Below are 226 nucleotides of genomic sequence, written 5' to 3'. Positions count from 1 at the left end.
ATGTTTTAAGGTCTGAATATTTAGCAAAATGAGACATACCCAAAATTCCTTCTTTTACTTACACATTGTGAGCAATTATTAGTTGTGCAACGGACAATTTATCGTTTCCAAGTCGCTGCTAAAACGTCTGTACTTCTTTGCAGTTGGTCACCTTACGAGCGGTGTTACGACCTGGCCTGGCGCTACAACAGGTCCTGGCCGCTCGTGGGACCTTCGCAACGAACTA

Source organism: Penaeus monodon, chromosome 25 (genome assembly GCF_015228065.2).
Source record: "Penaeus monodon isolate SGIC_2016 chromosome 25, NSTDA_Pmon_1, whole genome shotgun sequence".
NCBI lineage: Eukaryota > Metazoa > Arthropoda > Malacostraca > Decapoda > Penaeidae > Penaeus > Penaeus monodon.
This window is presented reverse-complemented; position numbering follows the sequence as displayed.